Below are 21,935 nucleotides of genomic sequence, written 5' to 3' on the forward strand. Positions count from 1 at the left end.
GACAGGAGGGAACACATCCTGTTGGGCCACTCAATCTGTTTCAACATGCTTGGCTTTACAGATGCCCTGGTTCCATCCTGGGAAGCCAAGTCTCGCCAACCCTAACCCTAATTTGAGTCTCAACCCTAATTTCCTCTTTGGACTGAAAGATACCGCGGTCCACAGAGTGTACCAAATGTCAGTATGGAAGACATCTTGATGTCCCCCTCAGGCTGATTCACCAAGCTAGGCTTCACCAAGAACCCGTTTCTTACCTAGGAAGCCCAGTTTCCCCAACCCTAACCCTAACTTGGGTTTTTACCCTACTTTATTTTGGGAATGAAACATCCCCTCGTCCACGCGGTGTACTAAAAGACAGGAGGGAACCCATCCGGAAGGCCCACTCATCCTATTTCTACATGCTTGGCTTTTCCGAGGCCCTGGTTCACTGCAGGGAAGCCAAGTCTCCCGAACCTTAACCCTAACTTGAGTCTTAACCCTAATTTACTTGTGCAACTGTCACAACCCCCATCCACAGGTTGTACTAAAAGGCGGCAGGCATACCATTCCTTTGGCCCTCTCAGTCTGTTTCCCCATGCTTGGCTTCAGCAACACCCTGTTTCCATTCTGGGAAGCCAAGTCTCCTGACCCCTAACCCTAAGTTGGGTCTTAACTTTAATTTCCTCTTGGGACTAAAACATGTCCCTGTCCACAAGCTGTACAAATGGGCAGTAAGTTATCCTCCAATGGCTCACTCAGTCTGTTTGACCAATCTAGGCTTTACCGAGACGCTGGTTCCTTCCTGGGAAGCCTAGTGTCCCCAACCCTAACCCTAATTTGAGTCTCAACCCTAATTTCCTGTTTAGACTGAAACATCTCCCCGTCCTCACGTTGTACTAAAAGACGGTCGGCACCCCTTTCTGATGACCTGCTCAGTTCGTTTCACCAAGCTAGTCTTCCCCAAGACCCTGGTTCCCTCCTCGGAAGCCAAGTCTCCCCAACCCTAACCCTAACTTGGGTTTTTACCCAAATTTTCTAGAGGAACTTTAACATCCCCCAGTCCACGTGGTGTACTAAAAGACAGGAGGGAACACATCCTGTTGGGCCACTCAATCTGTTTCAACATGCTTGGCTTTACAGACGCCCTGGTTCCATCCTGGGAAGCCAAGTCTCGCCAACCCTAACCCTAATTTGAGTCTCAACCCTAATTTCCTCTTTGGACTGAAACATACCGCCGTCCACAGAGTGTACCAAATGTCAGCATGGAAGACATCTTGATGTCCCACTCAGGCTGATTCACCAAGCTAGGCTTCCCCAAGAACCCGTTTCTTACCTAGGAAGCCCAGTCTCGCCAACCCTAACCCTAACTTGGGTTTTTACCCTAATTTAATTTGGGAATGGAACATCCCCTCGTCCACGCGGTGTACTAAAAGAAAGGAGGCAACTCTTCCTGCAGGCCCACTTATCCTTTTTCTACATGCTTGGCTTTTCCGAGGCCCTGGTTCACTGCAGGGAAGCCAAGTCTCCCGAACCCTAACCCTAACTTGAGTCTTAACCCTAATTTACTTGTGCAACTGTCACAAACCCCCATCCACAGGTTGTACTAAAAGACGGCAGGCATACCATTCCTTTGGCCCTCTAAGGCTGTTTCACCATGCTTGGCTTCAGCAACACCCTGTTTCCATTCTGGGAAGCCAAGTCTCCTGACCCCTAACCCTAAGTTGGGTCTTAACCCTAATTTCCTCTCGGGACTGAAACTTGTCCCTGTCCACAAGCTGTACTAACAGGCAGTTAGTTAACCTCCAATGGCTCACTCAGTCTGTTTGACCAATCTAGGCTTTACCAAGATGCTGGTTCCTTCCTGGGAAGCCTAGTGTCCCCAACCCTAACCCTAATTTGAGTCTCAACCCTAATTTCCTGTTTAGACTGAAACATCGCCCCGTCCTCACGTTGTACTAAAAGATGGTCGGCACCCCTTTCTGATGACCTGCTCAGTTCGTTTCACCAAGCTAGTCTTCCCCAAGACCCTGGTTCCCTCCTCGGAAGCCAAGTCTCCCCAACCCTAACCCTAACTTGGGTTTTTACCCACATTTTCTAGAGGAACTTTAACATCCCCCAGTCCACGCAGTGTACTAAATGACAGGAGGGAACACATCCTGTTGGGCCACTCAATCTGTTTCAACATGCTTGGCTTTACAGACGCACTGGTTCCATCCTGGGAAGCCAAGTCTCGCCAACCCTAACCCTAATTTGAGTCTCAACCCTAATTTCCTCGTTGGACTGAAAGATACCGCCGTCCACAGAGTGTCCATAATGTCAGTATGGAAGACATCTTGATGTCCCCCTCAGGCTGATTCACCAAGCTAGGCTTCAACAAGAACTGTTTCTTACCTAGGAAGCCCAGTTTCCCCAACCCTAACCCTAACTTGGGTTTTTACCCTACTTTATTTTGGGAATGAAACATCCCCTCGTCCACGCGGTGTACTAAAAGACAGGAGGCAACCCATCCGGAAGGCCCACTCATCCTATTTCTACATGCTTGGCTTTTCCGAGGCCCTGGTTCACTGCAGGGAAGCCAAGTCTCCCGAACCTTAACCCTAACTTGAGTCTTAACCCTAATTTACTTGTGCAACTGTCACAACCCCCATCCACAGGTTGTACTAAAAGACGGCAGGCATACAATTCCTTTGGCCTTCTCAGTCTGTTTCCCCATGCTTGGCTTCAGCAACACCCTGTTTCCATTCTGGGAAGCTAAGTCTCCTGACACCTAACCCTCAGTTGGGTCTTAACCCTTTTTCCTCTCGGGACTGAAACTTGTCCCTGTCCACAAGCTGTACTAACAGGCAGTTAGTTAACCTCCAATGGCTCACTCAGTCTGTTTGACCAATCTAGGCTTTACCAAGATGCTGGTTCCTTCCTGGGAAGCCTAGTGTCCCCAACCCTAACCCTAATTTGAGTCTCAACCCTAATTTCCTGTTTAGACTGAAACATCGCCCCGTCCTCACGTTGTACATATAGAGGGTCGGCACCCCTTTCTGATGACCTGCTCAGTTCGTTTCACCAAGCTAGACTTCCCTAATAACCTGGTTCCCTCGTCGGAAGCCAAGTCTCCCCAACCCTAACCCTAACTTGGGTTTTTACCCACATTTTCTAGAGGAACTTTAACATCCCCCAGTCCACGCAGTGTACTAAAAGACAGGAGGGAACACATCCTGTTGGGCCACTCAATCTGTTTCAACATGCTTGGCTTTACAGACGTCCTGGTTCCATCCTGGGAAGCCAAGTCTCGCCAACCCTAACCCTAATTTGATTCTCAACCCTAATTTCCTCTTTGGACTGAAACATACCGCCGTCCACAGAGTGTACCAAATGTCAGTATGGAAGACATCTTGATGTCCCCCTCAGGCTGATTCACCAAGCTAGGCTTCACCAAGAACCCGTTTCTTACCTAGGAAGCCCAGTTTCCCCAACCCTAACCCTAACTTGGGTTTTTACCCTACTTTATTTTGGGAATGAAACATCCCCTCGTCCATGCGGTGTACTAAAAGACAGGAGGCAACCCATCCGGAAGGCCCACTTATCCTATTTCTACATGCTTGGCTTTTCCGAGGCCCTGGTTCACTGCAGGGAAGCCAAGTCTCCCGAACCCTAACCCTAACTTGAGTCTTAACCCTAATTTACTAGTGCAACTGTCACAACCCCCCATCCACAGGTTGCACTAAATGACGGCAGGCATACCATTCCTTTGGCCCTCTCAGTCTGTTTCACCATGCTTGGCTTCAGCAACACCCTGTTTCCATTCTGGGAAGCCAAGTCTCCTGACCCCTAACCCTAAGTTGGGTCTTAACCCTAATTTCCTCTTGGGACTGAAACATGTCCCTGTCCACAAGCTGTACTAATGGGCAGTATGTTATCCTCCAATGGCTCACTCAGTCTGTTTGACCAATCTAGGCTTTACCAAGACGCTGGTTCCTTCCTGGGAAGCCTAGTGTCCCCAACCCTAACCCTAATTTGAGTCTCAACCCTAATTTCCTGTTTAGACTGAAACATCTCCCCGTCCTCACGTTGTACTAAAAGACGGTCGGCACCCCTTTCTGATGACCTGCTCAGTTCGTTTCACCAAGCTAGTCTTCCCCAAGACCCTGGTTCCCTCCTCGGAAGCCAAGTCTCCCCAACCCTAACCCTAACTTGGGTTTTTACCCAAATTTTCTAGAGGAACTTTAACATCCCCCAGTCCACGCGGTGGACTAAAAGACAGGAGGGAACACATCCTGTTGGGCCACTCAATCTGTTTCAACATGCTTGGCTTTACAGACGCCCTGGTTCCATCCTGGGAAGCCAAGTCTCGCCAACCCTAACCCTAATTTGAGTCTCAACCCTAATTTCCTCTTTGGACTGAAACATACCGCCGTCCACAGAGTGTCCCAAATGTCAGTATGGAAGACATCTTGATGTCCCCCTCAGGCTGATTCACCAAGCTAGGCTTCACCAAGAACCCGTTTCTTACCTAGGAAGCCCAGTTTCCCCAACCCTAACCCGAACTTGGGTTTTTACCCTACTTTATTTTGGGAATGAAACATCCCCTCGTCCATGCGGTGTACTAAAAGACAGGAGGCAACCCATCCTCAAGGCCCACTTATCCTATTTCTACATGCTTGGCTTTTCCGAGGCCCTGGTTCACTCCAGGGAAGCCAAGTCTCCCGAACCCTAACCGTAACTTGAGTCTTAACCCTAATTTACTTAGGCAACTGTAACAAACCCCGATCCACAGGTTGTACTAAAAGACGGCAGGCATACAATTCCTTTGGCCCTCTCAGGCTGTTTCACCATGCTTGGCTTCAGCAACACCCTGTTTCCATTCTGGGAAGCCAAGTCTCCTGACACCTAACCCTCAGTTGGGTCTTAACCCTAATTTCCTCTCGGGACTGAAACTTGTCCCTGTCCACAAGCTGTACTAACAGGCAGTTAGTTAACCTCCAATGGCTCACTCAGTCTGTTTGACCAATCTCGGCTTTACCAAGATGCTGGTTCCTTCCTGGGAAGCCTAGTGTCCCCAACCCTAACCCTAATTTGAGTCTCAACCCTAATTTCCTGTTTAGACTGAAACATCGCCCCGTCCTCACGTTGTACTAAAAGATGGTCGGCACCCCTTTCTGATGACCTGCTCAGTTCGTTTCACCAAGCTAGTCTTCCCCAAGACCCTGGTTCCCTCCTCGGAAGCCAAGTCTCCCCAACCCTAACCCTAACTTGGGTTTTTACCCAAATTTTCTAGAGGAACTTTAACATCCCCCAGTCCACGCAGTGTACTAAAAGACAGGAGGGAACACATCCTGTTGGGCCACTCAATCTGTTTCAACATGCTTGGCTTTACAGACGCACTGGTTCCATCCTGGGAAGCCAAGTCTCGCCAACCCTAACCCTAATTTGATTCTCAACCCTAATTTCCTCGTTGGACTGAAAGATACCGCCGTCCACAGAGTGTCCCAAATGTCAGTATGGAAGACATCTTGATGTCCCCCTCAGGCTGATTCACCAAGCTAGGCTTCACCAAGAACTGTTTCTTACCTAGGAAGCCCAGTTTCCCCAACCCTAACCCTAACTTGGGTTTTTACCCTACTTTATTTTGGGAATGAAACATCCCCTCGTCCACGCGGTGTACTAAATGACAGGAGGCAACCCATCCGGAAGGCCCACTTATCCTATTTCTACATGCTTGGCTTTTCTGAGGCCCTGGTTCACTGGAGGGAAGCCAAGTCTCCCGAACCTTAACCCTAACTTGAGTCTTAACCCTAATTTACTTGTGCAACTGTCACAAACCCGCATCCACAGGTTGTACAAAGAGACGGCAGGCAAACCATTCCTTTGGCCCTCTCAGTCTGTTTCCCCATGCTTGGCTTCAGCAACACCCTGTTTCCATTCTGGGAAGCCAAATCTCCTGACCCCTAACCCTAAGTTGGGTCTTAACTTTAATTTCCTCTTGGGACTAAAACATGTCCCTGTCCACAAGCTGTACTAATGGGCAGTATGTTATCCTCCAATGGCTCACTCAGTCTGTTTGACCAATCTAGGCTTTACCGAGACGCTGGTTCCTTCCTGGGAAGCCTAGTGTCCCCAACCCTAACCCTAATTTGAGTCTCAACCCTAATTTCCTGTTTAGACTGAAACATCTCCCCGTCCTCACGTTGTACTAAAAGACGGTCGGCACCCCTTTCTGATGACCTGCTCAGTTCGTTTCACCAAGCTAGTCTTCCCCAAGACCCTGGTTCCCTCCTCGGAAGCCAAGTCTCCCCAACCCTAACCCTAACTTGGGTTTTTACCCAAATTTTCTAGAGGAACTTTAACATCCCCCAGTCCACGTGGTGTACTAAAAGACAGGAGGGAACACATCCTGTTGGGCCACTCAATCTGTTTCAACATGCTTGGCTTTACAGACGCCCTGGTTCCATCCTGGGAAGCCAAGTCTCGCCAACCCTAACCCTAATTTGAGTCTCAACCCTAATTTCCTCTTTGGACTGAAACATACCGCCGTCCACAGAGTGTACCAAATGTCAGCATGGAAGACATCTTGATGTCCCACTCAGGCTGATTCACCAAGCTAGGCTTCCCCAAGAACCCGTTTCTTACCTAGGAAGCCCAGTCTCGCCAACCCTAACCCTAACTTGGGTTTTTACCCTAATTTAATTTGGGAATGGAACATCCCCTCGTCCACGCGGTGTACTAAAAGAAAGGAGGCAACTCTTCCTGCAGGCCCACTTATCCTTTTTCTACATGCTTGGCTTTTCCGAGGCCCTGGTTCACTGCAGGGAAGCCAAGTCTCCCGAACCCTAACCCTAACTTGAGTCTTAACCCTAATTTACTTGTGCAACTGTAACAAACCCCCATCCACAGGTTGTACTAAAAGACGGCAGGCATACCATTCCTTTGGCCCTCTCAGGCTGTTTCACCATGCTTGGCTTCAGCAACACCCTGTTTCCATTCTGGGAAGCCAAGTCTCCTGACCCTTAACCCTAAGTTGGGTCTTAACCCTAATTTCCTCTTGGGACTGAAACATGTCCCTGTCCACAAGCTGTACTAATGGGCAGTATGTTATCCTCCAATGGCTCACTCAGTCTGTTTGACCAATCTAGGCTTTACCAAGATGCTGGTTCCTTCCTGGGAAGCCTAGTGTCCCCAACCCTAACCCTAATTGGAGTCTCAACCCTAATTTCCTGTTTTGACTGAAACATCGCCCCGTCCTCACGTTGTACTTATAGAGGGTCGGCACCCATTTCTGATGACCTGCTCAGTTCGTTTCACCAAGCTAGTCTTCCCCAAGACCCTGGTTCCCTCCTCGGAAGCCAAGTCTCCCCAACCCTAACCCTAACTTGGGTTTTTACCCACATTTTCTAGAGGAACTTTAACATCCCCCAGTCCACGCGGTGTACTAAAAGACAGGAGGGAACACATCCTGTTGGGCCACTCAATCTGTTTCAACATGCTTGGCTTTACAGATGCCCTGGTTCCATCCTGGGAAGCCAAGTCTCGCCAACCCTAACCCTAATTTGAGTCTCAACCCTAATTTCCTCTTTGGACTGAAAGATACCGCGGTCCACAGAGTGTACCAAATGTCAGTATGGAAGACATCTTGATGTCCCCCTCAGGCTGATTCACCAAGCTAGGCTTCACCAAGAACCCGTTTCTTACCTAGGAAGCCCAGTTTCCCCAACCCTAACCCTAACTTGGGTTTTTACCCTACTTTATTTTGGGAATGAAACATCCCCTCGTCCATGCGGTGTACTAAAAGACAGGAGGCAACCCATCCGGAAGGCCCACTTATCCTATTTCTACATGCTTGGCTTTTCCGAGGCCCTGGTTCACTGCAGGGAAGCCAAGTCTCCCGAACCCTAACCCTAACTTGAGTCTTAACCCTAATTTACTAGTGCAACTGTCACAACCCCCCATCCACAGGTTGCACTAAATGACGGCAGGCATACCATTCCTTTGGCCCTCTCAGTCTGTTTCACCATGCTTGGCTTCAGCAACACCCTGTTTCCATTCTGGGAAGCCAAGTCTCCTGACCCCTAACCCTAAGTTGGGTCTTAACCCTAATTTCCTCTTGGGACTGAAACATGTCCCTGTCCACAAGCTGTACTAATGGGCAGTATGTTATCCTCCAATGGCTCACTCAGTCTGTTTGACCAATCTAGGCTTTACCAAGACGCTGGTTCCTTCCTGGGAAGCCTAGTGTCCCCAACCCTAACCCTAATTTGAGTCTCAACCCTAATTTCCTGTTTAGACTGAAACATCTCCCCGTCCTCACGTTGTACTAAAAGACGGTCGGCACCCCTTTCTGATGACCTGCTCAGTTCGTTTCACCAAGCTAGTCTTCCCCAAGACCCTGGTTCCCTCCTCGGAAGCCAAGTCTCCCCAACCCTAACCCTAACTTGGGTTTTTACCCAAATTTTCTAGAGGAACTTTAACATCCCCCAGTCCACGCGGTGGACTAAAAGACAGGAGGGAACACATCCTGTTGGGCCACTCAATCTGTTTCAACATGCTTGGCTTTACAGACGCCCTGGTTCCATCCTGGGAAGCCAAGTCTCGCCAACCCTAACCCTAATTTGAGTCTCAACCCTAATTTCCTCTTTGGACTGAAACATACCGCCGTCCACAGAGTGTCCCAAATGTCAGTATGGAAGACATCTTGATGTCCCCCTCAGGCTGATTCACCAAGCTAGGCTTCACCAAGAACCCGTTTCTTACCTAGGAAGCCCAGTTTCCCCAACCCTAACCCGAACTTGGGTTTTTACCCTACTTTATTTTGGGAATGAAACATCCCCTCGTCCATGCGGTGTACTAAAAGACAGGAGGCAACCCATCCTCAAGGCCCACTTATCCTATTTCTACATGCTTGGCTTTTCCGAGGCCCTGGTTCACTCCAGGGAAGCCAAGTCTCCCGAACCCTAACCGTAACTTGAGTCTTAACCCTAATTTACTTAGGCAACTGTAACAAACCCCGATCCACAGGTTGTACTAAAAGACGGCAGGCATACAATTCCTTTGGCCCTCTCAGGCTGTTTCACCATGCTTGGTTTGAGCAACACCGTGTTTCCATTCTGGGAAGCCAAGTCTCCTGACACCTAACCCTCAGTTGGGTCTTAACCCTAATTTCCTCTCGGGACTGAAACTTGTCCCTGTCCACAAGCTGTACTAACAGGCAGTTAGTTAACCTCCAATGGCTCACTCAGTCTGTTTGACCAATCTCGGCTTTACCAAGATGCTGGTTCCTTCCTGGGAAGCCTAGTGTCCCCAACCCTAACCCTAATTTGAGTCTCAACCCTAATTTCCTGTTTAGACTGAAACATCGCCCCGTCCTCACGTTGTACTAAAAGATGGTCGGCACCCCTTTCTGATGACCTGCTCAGTTCGTTTCACCAAGCTAGTCTTCCCCAAGACCCTGGTTCCCTCCTCGGAAGCCAAGTCTCCCCAACCCTAACCCTAACTTGGGTTTTTACCCAAATTTTCTAGAGGAACTTTAACATCCCCCAGTCCACGCAGTGTACTAAAAGACAGGAGGGAACACATCCTGTTGGGCCACTCAATCTGTTTCAACATGCTTGGCTTTACAGACGCACTGGTTCCATCCTGGGAAGCCAAGTCTCGCCAACCCTAACCCTAATTTGATTCTCAACCCTAATTTCCTCGTTGGACTGAAAGATACCGCCGTCCACAGAGTGTCCCAAATGTCAGTATGGAAGACATCTTGATGTCCCCCTCAGGCTGATTCACCAAGCTAGGCTTCACCAAGAACTGTTTCTTACCTAGGAAGCCCAGTTTCCCCAACCCTAACCCTAACTTGGGTTTTTACCCTACTTTATTTTGGGAATGAAACATCCCCTCGTCCACGCGGTGTACTAAATGACAGGAGGCAACCCATCCGGAAGGCCCACTTATCCTATTTCTACATGCTTGGCTTTTCTGAGGCCCTGGTTCACTGGAGGGAAGCCAAGTCTCCCGAACCTTAACCCTAACTTGAGTCTTAACCCTAATTTACTTGTGCAACTGTCACAAACCCGCATCCACAGGTTGTACTAAGAGACGGCAGGCAAACCATTCCTTTGGCCCTCTCAGTCTGTTTCCCCATGCTTGGCTTCAGCAACACCCTGTTTCCATTCTGGGAAGCCAAGTCTCCTGACCCCTAACCCTAAGTTGGGTCTTAACTTTAATTTCCTCTTGGGACTAAAACATGTCCCTGTCCACAAGCTGTACTAATGGGCAGTATGTTATCCTCCAATGGCTCACTCAGTCTGTTTGACCAATCTAGGCTTTACCGAGACGCTGGTTCCTTCCTGGGAAGCCTAGTGTCCCCAACCCTAACCCTAATTTGAGTCTCAACCCTAATTTCCTGTTTAGACTGAAACATCTCCCCGTCCTCACGTTGTACTAAAAGACGGTCGGCACCCCTTTCTGATGACCTGCTCAGTTCGTTTCACCAAGCTAGTCTTCCCCAAGACCCTGGTTCCCTCCTCGGAAGCCAAGTCTCCCCAACCCTAACCCTAACTTGGGTTTTTACCCAAATTTTCTAGAGGAACTTTAACATCCCCCAGTCCACGTGGTGTACTAAAAGACAGGAGGGAACACATCCTGTTGGGCCACTCAATCTGTTTCAACATGCTTGGCTTTACAGACGCCCTGGTTCCATCCTGGGAAGCCAAGTCTCGCCAACCCTAACCCTAATTTGAGTCTCAACCCTAATTTCCTCTTTGGACTGAAACATACCGCCGTCCACAGAGTGTACCAAATGTCAGCATGGAAGACATCTTGATGTCCCACTCAGGCTGATTCACCAAGCTAGGCTTCCCCAAGAACCCGTTTCTTACCTAGGAAGCCCAGTCTCGCCAACCCTAACCCTAACTTGGGTTTTTACCCTAATTTAATTTGGGAATGGAACATCCCCTCGTCCACGCGGTGTACTAAAAGAAAGGAGGCAACTCTTCCTGCAGGCCCACTTATCCTTTTTCTACATGCTTGGCTTTTCCGAGGCCCTGGTTCACTGCAGGGAAGCCAAGTCTCCCGAACCCTAACCCTAACTTGAGTCTTAACCCTAATTTACTTGTGCAACTGTAACAAACCCGCATCCACAGGTTGTACTAAAAGACGGCAGGCATACCATTCCTTTGGCCCTCTCAGGCTGTTTCACCATGCTTGGCTTCAGCAACACCCTGTTTCCATTCTGGGAAGCCAAGTCTCCTGACCCTTAACCCTAAGTTGGGTCTTAACCCTAATTTCCTCTTGGGACTGAAACATGTCCCTGTCCACAAGCTGTACTAATGGGCAGTATGTTATCCTCCAATGGCTCACTCAGTCTGTTTGACCAATCTAGGCTTTACCAAGATGCTGGTTCCTTCCTGGGAAGCCTAGTGTCCCCAACCCTAACCCTAATTGGAGTCTCAACCCTAATTTCCTGTTTTGACTGAAACATCGCCCCGTCCTCACGTTGTACTTATAGAGGGTCGGCACCCATTTCTGATGACCTGCTCAGTTCGTTTCACCAAGCTAGTCTTCCCCAAGACCCTGGTTCCCTCCTCGGAAGCCAAGTCTCCCCAACCCTAACCCTAACTTGGGTTTTTACCCACATTTTCTAGAGGAACTTTAACATCCCCCAGTCCACGCGGTGTACTAAAAGACAGGAGGGAACACATCCTGTTGGGCCACTCAATCTGTTTCAACATGCTTGGCTTTACAGATGCCCTGGTTCCATCCTGGGAAGCCAAGTCTCGCCAACCCTAACCCTAATTTGAGTCTCAACCCTAATTTCCTCTTTGGACTGAAAGATACCGCGGTCCACAGAGTGTACCAAATGTCAGTATGGAAGACATCTTGATGTCCCCCTCAGGCTGATTCACCAAGCTAGGCTTCACCAAGAACCCGTTTCTTACCTAGGAAGCCCAGTTTCCCCAACCCTAACCCTAACTTGGGTTTTTACCCTACTTTATTTTGGGAATGAAACATCCCCTCGTCCACGCGGTGTACTAAAAGACAGGAGGGAACCCATCCGGAAGGCCCACTCATCCTATTTCTACATGCTTGGCTTTTCCGAGGCCCTGGTTCACTGCAGGGAAGCCAAGTCTCCCGAACCTTAACCCTAACTTGAGTCTTAACCCTAATTTACTTGTGCAACTGTCACAACCCCCATCCACAGGTTGTACTAAAAGGCGGCAGGCATACCATTCCTTTGGCCCTCTCAGTCTGTTTCCCCATGCTTGGCTTCAGCAACACCCTGTTTCCATTCTGGGAAGCCAAGTCTCCTGACCCCTAACCCTAAGTTGGGTCTTAACTTTAATTTCCTCTTGGGACTAAAACATGTCCCTGTCCACAAGCTGTACAAATGGGCAGTAAGTTATCCTCCAATGGCTCACTCACTCTGTTTGACCAATCTAGGCTTTACCGAGACGCTGGTTCCTTCCTGGGAAGCCTAGTGTCCCCAACCCTAACCCTAATTTGAGTCTCAACCCTAATTTCCTGTTTAGACTGAAACATCTCCCCGTCCTCACGTTGTACTAAAAGACGGTCGGCACCCCTTTCTGATGACCTGCTCAGTTCGTTTCACCAAGCTAGTCTTCCCCAAGACCCTGGTTCCCTCCTCGGAAGCCAAGTCTCCCCAACCCTAACCCTAACTTGGGTTTTTACCCAAATTTTCTAGAGGAACTTTAACATCCCCCAGTCCACGTGGTGTACTAAAAGACAGGAGGGAACACATCCTGTTGGGCCACTCAATCTGTTTCAACATGCTTGGCTTTACAGACGCCCTGGTTCCATCCTGGGAAGCCAAGTCTCGCCAACCCTAACCCTAATTTGAGTCTCAACCCTAATTTCCTCTTTGGACTGAAACATACCGCCGTCCACAGAGTGTACCAAATGTCAGCATGGAAGACATCTTGATGTCCCACTCAGGCTGATTCACCAAGCTAGGCTTCCCCAAGAAACCGTTTCTTACCTAGGAAGCCCAGTCTCGCCAACCCTAACCCTAACTTGGGTTTTTACCCTAATTTAATTTGGGAATGGAACATCCCCTCGTCCACGCGGTGTACTAAAAGAAAGGAGGCAACTCTTCCTGCAGGCCCACTTATCCTTTTTCTACATGCTTGGCTTTTCCGAGGCCCTGGTTCACTGCAGGGAAGCCAAGTCTCCCGAACCCTAACCCTAACTTGAGTCTTAACCCTAATTTACTTGTGCAACTGTCACAAACCCCCATCCACAGGTTGTACTAAAAGACGGCAGGCATACCATTCCTTTGGCCCTCTAAGGCTGTTTCACCATGCTTGGCTTCAGCAACACCCTGTTTCCATTCTGGGAAGCCAAGTCTCCTGACCCCTAACCCTAAGTTGGGTCTTAACCCTAATTTCCTCTCGGGACTGAAACTTGTCCCTGTCCACAAGCTGTACTAACAGGCAGTTAGTTAACCTCCAATGGCTCACTCAGTCTGTTTGACCAATCTAGGCTTTACCAAGATGCTGGTTCCTTCCTGGGAAGCCTAGTGTCCCCAACCCTAACCCTAATTTGAGTCTCAACCCTAATTTCCTGTTTAGACTGAAACATCGCCCCGTCCTCACGTTGTACTAAAAGATGGTCGGCACCCCTTTCTGATGACCTGCTCAGTTCGTTTCACCAAGCTAGTCTTCCCCAAGACCCTGGTTCCCTCCTCGGAAGCCAAGTCTCCCCAACCCTAACCCTAACTTGGGTTTTTACCCACATTTTCTAGAGGAACTTTAACATCCCCCAGTCCACGCAGTGTACTAAAAGACAGGAGGGAACACATCCTGTTGGGCCACTCAATCTGTTTCAACATGCTTGGCTTTACAGATGCACTGGTTCCATCCTGGGAAGCCAAGTCTCGCCAACCCTAACCCTAATTTGAGTCTCAACCCTAATTTCCTCGTTGGACTGAAAGATACCGCCGTCCACAGAGTGTCCATAATGTCAGTATGGAAGACATCTTGATGTCCCCCTCAGGCTGATTCACCAAGCTAGGCTTCAACAAGAACTGTTTCTTACCTAGGAAGCCCAGTTTCCCCAACCCTAACCCTAACTTGGGTTTTTACCCTACTTTATTTTGGGAATGAAACATCCCCTCGTCCACGCGGTGTACTAAAAGACAGGAGGCAACCCATCCGGAAGGCCCACTCATCCTATTTCTACATGCTTGGCTTTTCCGAGGCCCTGGTTCACTGCAGGGAAGCCAAGTCTCCCGAACCTTAACCCTAACTTGAGTCTTAACCCTAATTTACTTGTGCAACTGTCACAACCCCCATCCACAGGTTGTACTAAAAGACGGCAGGCATACAATTCCTTTGGCCCTCTCAGTCTGTTTCCCCATGCTTGGCTTCAGCAACACCCTGTTTCCATTCTGGGAAGCTAAGTCTCCTGACACCTAACCCTCAGTTGGGTCTTAACCCTTTTTCCTCTCGGGACTGAAACTTGTCCCTGTCCACAAGCTGTACTAACAGGCAGTTAGTTAACCTCCAATGGCTCACTCAGTCTGTTTGACCAATCTAGGCTTTACCAAGATGCTGGTTCCTTCCTGGGAAGCCTAGTGTCCCCAACCCTAACCCTAATTTGAGTCTCAACCCTAATTTCCTGTTTAGACTGAAACATCGCCCCGTCCTCACGTTGTACATATAGAGGGTCGGCACCCCTTTCTGATGACCTGCTCAGTTCGTTTCACCAAGCTAGACTTCCCTAATAACCTGGTTCCCTCGTCGGAAGCCAAGTCTCCCCAACCCTAACCCTAACTTGGGTTTTTACCCACATTTTCTAGAGGAACTTTAACATCCCCCAGTCCACGCAGTGTACTAAAAGACAGGAGGGAACACATCCTGTTGGGCCACTCAATCTGTTTCAACATGCTTGGCTTTACAGACGTCCTGGTTCCATCCTGGGAAGCCAAGTCTCGCCAACCCTAACCCTAATTTGATTCTCAACCCTAATTTCCTCTTTGGACTGAAACATACCGCCGTCCACAGAGTGTACCAAATGTCAGTATGGAAGACATCTTGATGTCCCCCTCAGGCTGATTCACCAAGCTAGGCTTCACCAAGAACCCGTTTCTTACCTAGGAAGCCCAGTTTCCCCAACCCTAACCCTAACTTGGGTTTTTACCCTACTTTATTTTGGGAATGAAACATCCCCTCGTCCATGCGGTGTACTAAAAGACAGGAGGCAACCCATCCGGAAGGCCCACTTATCCTATTTCTACATGCTTGGCTTTTCCGAGGCCCTGGTTCACTGCAGGGAAGCCAAGTCTCCCGAACCCTAACCCTAACTTGAGTCTTAACCCTAATTTACTAGTGCAACTGTCACAACCCCCCATCCACAGGTTGCACTAAATGACGGCAGGCATACCATTCCTTTGGCCCTCTCAGTCTGTTTCACCATGCTTGGCTTCAGCAACACCCTGTTTCCATTCTGGGAAGCCAAGTCTCCTGACCCCTAACCCTAAGTTGGGTCTTAACCCTAATTTCCTCTTGGGACTGAAACATGTCCCTGTCCACAAGCTGTACTAATGGGCAGTATGTTATCCTCCAATGGCTCACTCAGTCTGTTTGACCAATCTAGGCTTTACCAAGACGCTGGTTCCTTCCTGGGAAGCCTAGTGTCCCCAACCCTAACCCTAATTTGAGTCTCAACCCTAATTTCCTGTTTAGACTGAAACATCTCCCCGTCCTCACGTTGTACTAAAAGACGGTCGGCACCCCTTTCTGATGACCTGCTCAGTTCGTTTCACCAAGCTAGTCTTCCCCAAGACCCTGGTTCCCTCCTCGGAAGCCAAGTCTCCCCAACCCTAACCCTAACTTGGGTTTTTACCCAAATTTTCTAGAGGAACTTTAACATCCCCCAGTCCACGCGGTGGACTAAAAGACAGGAGGGAACACATCCTGTTGGGCCACTCAATCTGTTTCAACATGCTTGGCTTTACAGACGCCCTGGTTCCATCCTGGGAAGCCAAGTCTCGCCAACCCTAACCCTAATTTGAGTCTCAACCCTAATTTCCTCTTTGGACTGAAACATACCGCCGTCCACAGAGTGTCCCAAATGTCAGTATGGAAGACATCTTGATGTCCCCCTCAGGCTGATTCACCAAGCTAGGCTTCACCAAGAACCCGTTTCTTACCTAGGAAGCCCAGTTTCCCCAACCCTAACCCGAACTTGGGTTTTTACCCTACTTTATTTTGGGAATGAAACATCCCCTCGTCCATGCGGTGTACTAAAAGACAGGAGGCAACCCATCCTCAAGGCCCACTTATCCTATTTCTACATGCTTGGCTTTTCCGAGGCCCTGGTTCACTCCAGGGAAGCCAAGTCTCCCGAACCCTAACCGTAACTTGAGTCTTAACCCTAATTTACTTAGGCAACTGTAACAAACCCCGATCCACAGGTTGTACTAAAAGACGGCAGGCATACAATTCCTTTGGCCCTCTCAGGCTGTTTCACCATGCTTGGTTTGAGCAACACCCTGTTTCCATTCTGGGAAGCCAAGTCTCCTGACACCTAACCCTCAGTTGGGTCTTAACCCTAATTTCCTCTCGGGACTGAAACTTGTCCCTGTCCACAAGCTGTACTAACAGGCAGTTAGTTAACCTCCAATGGCTCACTCAGTCTGTTTGACCAATCTCGGCTTTACCAAGATGCTGGTTCCTTCCTGGGAAGCCTAGTGTCCCCAACCCTAACCCTAATTTGAGTCTCAACCCTAATTTCCTGTTTAGACTGAAACATCGCCCCGTCCTCACGTTGTACTAAAAGATGGTCGGCACCCCTTTCTGATGACCTGCTCAGTTCGTTTCACCAAGCTAGTCTTCCCCAAGACCCTGGTTCCCTCCTCGGAAGCCAAGTCTCCCCAACCCTAACCCTAACTTGGGTTTTTACCCAAATTTTCTAGAGGAACTTTAACATCCCCCAGTCCACGCAGTGTACTAAAAGACAGGAGGGAACACATCCTGTTGGGCCACTCAATCTGTTTCAACATGCTTGGCTTTACAGACGCACTGGTTCCATCCTGGGAAGCCAAGTCTCGCCAACCCTAACCCTAATTTGATTCTCAACCCTAATTTCCTCGTTGGACTGAAAGATACCGCCGTCCACAGAGTGTCCCAAATGTCAGTATGGAAGACATCTTGATGTCCCCCTCAGGCTGATTCACCAAGCTAGGCTTCACCAAGAACTGTTTCTTACCTAGGAAGCCCAGTTTCCCCAACCCTAACCCTAACTTGGGTTTTTACCCTACTTTATTTTGGGAATGAAACATCCCCTCGTCCACGCGGTGTACTAAATGACAGGAGGCAACCCATCCGGAAGGCCCACTTATCCTATTTCTACATGCTTGGCTTTTCTGAGGCCCTGGTTCACTGGAGGGAAGCCAAGTCTCCCGAACCTTAACCCTAACTTGAGTCTTAACCCTAATTTACTTGTGCAACTGTCACAAACCCGCATCCACAGGTTGTACTAAGAGACGGCAGGCAAACCATTCCTTTGGCCCTCTCAGTCTGTTTCCCCATGCTTGGCTTCAGCAACACCCTGTTTCCATTCTGGGAAGCCAAGTCTCCTGACCCCTAACCCTAAGTTGGGTCTTAACTTTAATTTCCTCTTGGGACTAAAACATGTCCCTGTCCACAAGCTGTACTAATGGGCAGTATGTTATCCTCCAATGGCTCACTCAGTCTGTTTGACCAATCTAGGCTTTACCGAGACGCTGGTTCCTTCCTGGGAAGCCTAGTGTCCCCAACCCTAACCCTAATTTGAGTCTCAACCCTAATTTCCTGTTTTGACTGAAACATCGCCCCGTCCTCACGTTGTACTAAAAGACGGTCGGCACCCCTTTCTGATGACCTGCTCAGTTCGTTTCACCAAGCTAGTCTTCCCCAAGACCCTGGTTCCCTCCTCGGAAGCCAAGTCTCCCCAACCCTAACCCTAACTTGGGTTTTTACCCAAATTTTCTAGAGGAACTTTAACATCCCCCAGTCCACGTGGTGTACTAAAAGACAGGAGGGAACACATCCTGTTGGGCCACTCAATCTGTTTCAACATGCTTGGCTTTACAGACGCCCTGGTTCCATCCTGGGAAGCCAAGTCTCGCCAACCATAACCCTAATTTGAGTCTCAACCCTAATTTCCTCTTTGGACTGAAACATACCGCCGTCCACAGAGTGTACCAAATGTCAGCATGGAAGACATCTTGATGTCCCACTCAGGCTGATTCACCAAGCTAGGCTTCCCCAAGAACCCGTTTCTTACCTAGGAAGCCCAGTCTCGCCAACCCTAACCCTAACTTGGGTTTTTACCCTAATTTAATTTGGGAATGGAACATCCCCTCGTCCACGCGGTGTACTAAAAGAAAGGAGGCAACTCTTCCTGCAGGCCCACTTATCCTTTTTCTACATGCTTGGCTTTTCCGAGGCCCTGGTTCACTGCAGGGAAGCCAAGTCTCCCGAACCCTAACCCTAACTTGAGTCTTAACCCTAATTTACTTGTGCAACTGTAACAAACCCCCATCCACAGGTTGTACTAAAAGACGGCAGGCATACCATTCCTTTGGCCCTCTAAGGCTGTTTCACCATGCTTGGCTTCAGCAACACCCTGTTTCCATTCTGGGAAGCCAAGTCTCCTGACCCCTAACCCTAAGTTGGGTCTTAACCCTAATTTCCTCTCGGGACTGAAACTTGTCCCTGTCCACAAGCTGTACTAACAGGCAGTTAGTTAACCTCCAATGGCTCACTCAGTCTGTTTGACCAATCTAGGCTTTACCAAGATGCTGGTTCCTTCCTGGGAAGCCTAGTGTCCCCAACCCTAACCCTAATTTGAGTCTCAACCCTAATTTCCTGTTTAGACTGAAACATCGCCCCGTCCTCACGTTGTACTAAAAGATGGTCGGCACCCCTTTCTGATGACCTGCTCAGTTCGTTTCACCAAGCTAGTCTTCCCCAAGACCCTGGTTCCCTCCTCGGAAGCCAAGTCTCCCCAACCCTAACCCTAACTTGGGTTTTTACCCACATTTTCTAGAGGAACTTTAACATCCCCCAGTCCACGCAGTGTACTAAAAGACAGGAGGGAACACATCCTGTTGGGCCACTCAATCTGTTTCAACATGCTTGGCTTTACAGACGCACTGGTTCCATCCTGGGAAGCCAAGTCTCGCCAACCCTAACCCTAATTTGAGTCTCAACCCTAATTTCCTCGTTGGACTGAAAGATACCGCCGTCCACAGAGTGTCCATAATGTCAGTATGGAAGACATCTTGATGTCCCCCTCAGGCTGATTCACCAAGCTAGGCTTCAACAAGAACTGTTTCTTACCTAGGAAGCCCAGTTTCCCCAACCCTAACCCTAACTTGGGTTTTTACCCTACTTTATTTTGGGAATGAAACATCCCCTCGTCCACGCGGTGTACTAAAAGACAGGAGGCAACCCATCCGGAAGGCCCACTCATCCTATTTCTACATGCTTGGCTTTTCCGAGGCCCTGGTTCACTGCAGGGAAGCCAAGTCTCCCGAACCTTAACCCTAACTTGAGTCTTAACCCTAATTTACTTGTGCAACTGTCACAACCCCCATCCACAGGTTGTACTAAAAGACGGCAGGCATACAATTCCTTTGGCCCTCTCAGTCTGTTTCCCCATGCTTGGCTTCAGCAACACCCTGTTTCCATTCTGGGAAGCTAAGTCTCCTGACACCTAACCCTCAGTTGGGTCTTAACCCTTTTTCCTCTCGGGACTGAAACTTGTCCCTGTCCACAAGCTGTACTAACAGGCAGTTAGTTAACCTCCAATGGCTCACTCAGTCTGTTTGACCAATCTAGGCTTTACCAAGATGCTGGTTCCTTCCTGGGAAGCCTAGTGTCCCCAACCCTAACCCTAATTTGAGTCTCAACCCTAATTTCCTGTTTAGACTGAAACATCGCCCCGTCCTCACGTTGTACATATAGAGGGTCGGCACCCCTTTCTGATGACCTGCTCAGTTCGTTTCACCAAGCTAGACTTCCCTAATAACCTGGTTCCCTCGTCGGAAGCCAAGTCTCCCCAACCCTAACCCTAACTTGGGTTTTTACCCACATTTTCTAGAGGAACTTTAACATCCCCCAGTCCACGCAGTGTACTAAAAGACAGGAGGGAACACATCCTGTTGGGCCACTCAATCTGTTTCAACATGCTTGGCTTTACAGACGTCCTGGTTCCATCCTGGGAAGCCAAGTCTCGCCAACCCTAACCCTAATTTGATTCTCAACCCTAATTTCCTCTTTGGACTGAAACATACCGCCGTCCACAGAGTGTACCAAATGTCAGTATGGAAGACATCTTGATGTCCCCCTCAGGCTGATTCACCAAGCTAGGCTTCACCAAGAACCCGTTTCTTACCTAGGAAGCCCAGTTTCCCCAACCCTAACCCTAACTTGGGTTTTTACCCTACTTTATTTTGGGAATGAAACATCCCCTCGTCCATGCGGTGTACTAAAAGACAGGAGGCAACCCATCCGGAAGGCCCACTTATCCTATTTCTACATGCTTGGCTTTTCCGAGGCCCTGGTTCACTGCAGGGAAGCCAAGTCTCCCGAACCCTAACCCTAACTTGAGTCTTAACCCTAATTTACTAGTGCAACTGTCACAACCCCCCATCCACAGGTTGCACTAAATGACGGCAGGCATACCATTCCTTTGGCCCTCTCAGTCTGTTTCACCATGCTTGGCTTCAGCAACACCCTGTTTCCATTCTGGGAAGCCAAGTCTCCTGACCCCTAACCCTAAGTTGGGTCTTAACCCTAATTTCCTCTTGGGACTGAAACATGTCCCTGTCCACAAGCTGTACTAATGGGCAGTATGTTATCCTCCAATGGCTCACTCAGTCTGTTTGACCAATCTAGGCTTTACCAAGACGCTGGTTCCTTCCTGGGAAGCCTAGTGTCCCCAACCCTAACCCTAATTTGAGTCTCAACCCTAATTTCCTGTTTAGACTGAAACATCTCCCCGTCCTCACGTTGTACTAAAAGACGGTCGGCACCCCTTTCTGATGACCTGCTCAGTTCGTTTCACCAAGCTAGTCTTCCCCAAGACCCTGGTTCCCTCCTCGGAAGCCAAGTCTCCCCAACCCTAACCCTAACTTGGGTTTTTACCCAAATTTTCTAGAGGAACTTTAACATCCCCCAGTCCACGCGGTGGACTAAAAGACAGGAGGGAACACATCCTGTTGGGCCACTCAATCTGTTTCAACATGCTTGGCTTTACAGACGCCCTGGTTCCATCCTGGGAAGCCAAGTCTCGCCAACCCTAACCCTAATTTGATTCTCAACCCTAATTTCCTCTTTGGACTGAAACATACCGCCGTCCACAGAGTGTCCCAAATGTCAGTATGGAAGACATCTTGATGTCCCCCTCAGGCTGATTCACCAAGCTAGGCTTCACCAAGAACCCGTTTCTTACCTAGGAAGCCCAGTTTCCCCAACCCTAACCCGAACTTGGGTTTTTACCCTACTTTATTTTGGGAATGAAACATCCCCTCGTCCATGCGGTGTACTAAAAGACAGGAGGCAACCCATCCTCAAGGCCCACTTATCCTATTTCTACATGCTTGGCTTTTCCGAGGCCCTGGTTCACTCCAGGGAAGCCAAGTCTCCCGAACCCTAACCGTAACTTGAGTCTTAACCCTAATTTACTTAGGCAACTGTAACAAACCCCGATCCACAGGTTGTACTAAAAGACGGCAGGCATACAATTCCTTTGGCCCTCTCAGGCTGTTTCACCATGCTTGGTTTGAGCAACACCCTGTTTCCATTCTGGGAAGCCAAGTCTCCTGACACCTAACCCTCAGTTGGGTCTTAACCCTAATTTCCTCTCGGGACTGAAACTTGTCCCTGTCCACAAGCTGTACTAACAGGCAGTTAGTTAACCTCCAATGGCTCACTCAGTCTGTTTGACCAATCTCGGCTTTACCAAGA

Source organism: Heloderma suspectum, chromosome 1 (assembly GCF_057233095.1).
Source record: "Heloderma suspectum isolate Gila_16-S chromosome 1, 16-S_ref, whole genome shotgun sequence".
Classification (NCBI taxonomy): Eukaryota; Metazoa; Chordata; class Lepidosauria; order Squamata; family Helodermatidae; genus Heloderma; species Heloderma suspectum.